A 2317-nucleotide genomic window follows, 5' to 3' on the forward strand; every position below is an offset into this window, starting at 1 on the left:
TATTACTAACAGGAAATGTGCATGCATTCAATGACTGAGTACATATTTGCAATTCTGTTACAGAAAATGAGAACAATGATATCAATAAAAAAGAACAGAAATCTCTGGCTCTCAGGTAATAATCATCCAGGTTCTGCATTGGATTGAGAAATGTGTGTCCACTATCACTATTGATGAAATCAAAAGATCACTTGTAACCATATATTGTATCAATAATTTAAGTAAAACTCCTGCTGTGGTTATGTACCCAGAGTTAGTGAAGAAGTAGCACTTTGCACAAGGCATCCACTTTCCTTCACATCAACATCTGTGTAATTAAGTAGGACCAACCTTGTTATGAATGTTGAGCATACAGAATGTATTCTCTTCTATTTATAGATCAGTTGGGGACAAGATGCATGTCTAGTTCTGTATGAGGCATTTAGTTTTTTGGCAGAGTTTCCATACCCATGAACACAACAAGCAAATGAATCCCATCATGTTACAATATATATAGAAATTATCTAGACTTCACTAGATGCCTTGGATTCTACAATATCCTAGGACCAGTGACTGTTTTGCACAATAAAAATTCAACACATTTTATAGAAAATGTAGAGCAACTTGTTTGATTTTAGGAGAGTCATCTGGTCATTGTGGGGGATGCAGGGAGCCTCAGCATTCCTTCTCCAGTAGTTCATTTTCTAGTCAGTGCACTGACCTGCTCTGCCTGTGTCCCTGTCTCAAGGGAGGTGGACACTGTAACTAAGCACCTATGAAGATCTCATAAGCAGATCCCTGGAAAACACAATCTTCTGAGTGTAGTACATCAATTGGATCCAATCTAGGTACTTCAAATCCAGTGTGTTACACTTGATCTCAGCCAAAAGGCAAGAAAGTTTTCATTATGTTAATTTGGCCTAATTTGTTTAATTTTCTCATATTCAATATTAGTTCTTACTAGTTTCTTAAAGATTTAAACTGAATTTAGATGAGATGCACAAGCTCATTGCTTTCAAAATTGTTATGTATATGATATTTGTTCACTTTGTCTTGTCAGTGAGAGTTGGGTGTTTAGGATTTGCAGTACAATTTCATTTTTTTTAACTTTTATTTTATTTTGAAGAATGAAGAAAAGCATGGAAAGCAAAAACAAGGACAGAAACAGGGTAACATACAACAATACACATGTTACAGATTTGTGATGAAAGAATAGCGGTTTCACAATGATTGATATATTGTCTATTTTTATCATCAAAACTTTTGCTCAGATTAATAGATATAGTATGCAAAATTGGACATATGATTGAATACTATTGCAAGCTTTCAAGACATCTTAAGGTTTTGTTCTTTTTAAAAATTTTGTTTATTTCTTTTTCAAAACAGAATGATCTTTTATACTTTTGTAAATTTTGCATGTTTTAGATAATTTATTTTTTCATAGCTAGAATTATAAAAAGATAAAAGTTATGTAAGTACCAAGTATAAAGTGTTTCAGGAATTTACCTCATTTTTCTTGTAACTTTTCCAAAAATTGTATGCCCTGTTTCCTCTCTGTGTGGCAGCCTTCCATTTAAAGGGTTTACCTGGGATGTATTCAGAGAAATCTCTCAGAGTCCTTTTGATTTACTTCATACCATTTACACTGTGCTTATTTCCTTTCTACTTCTTTTAGGAAATTCTTTTTTAAAAATTTTCCCCACGATTTTATTGATAAACAAACAGCAATGACACAGTTTCAAATGAAATTGGTAGCACAGTTTCAACAATTAACACATTGCATAGATTCTTCTTAGTGGTTAATTGCTGTACAAGATGCAGACATGATAACCTATTTACAAACACCATTAGAACTAATCACTCTATTCATTAAAAGAATGTAACTATATATGTATCTTAACCACTTTGAATACACAGATACAAAATGGACATTCATCTGTAAAGCCTTTTTTTTGTTAAGTTCCGTTATTTGAATATTATAGATGTGTAAACTCAGCAAAATATTCTAAAAGAGTATAGTAGCCCATAATAGTATTGGGTCTTCTGCTTGACTGGCAATGTCAGAAATAGTTTGACCTGAGTCCTCTACAGCTCAACATAACAGCATGGCTTTAGTTCTTATATTTTGACTTAGGAAATTCTTTGACATAATTCATGATCATGCCAAGAAGCTTACTCTGTTACGAAAGCTGCTACACAAAGGCAGAGATTCCTCTTTGTCCCTATGCAGCATCTGGAGATACTACTCACCCAAGATAATGCTGAGAACTACCAAGCTCATGACCATATACAGCATCTGGCTCAAGGATGCAAGATGGCTGAAGATCCTTTCCTAAAG

The sequence above is a fragment of the Octodon degus genome, unplaced genomic scaffold (assembly GCF_000260255.1).
Source record: "Octodon degus isolate 3935 unplaced genomic scaffold, OctDeg1.0 scaffold00539, whole genome shotgun sequence".
Lineage (NCBI taxonomy): Eukaryota > Metazoa > Chordata > Mammalia > Rodentia > Octodontidae > Octodon > Octodon degus.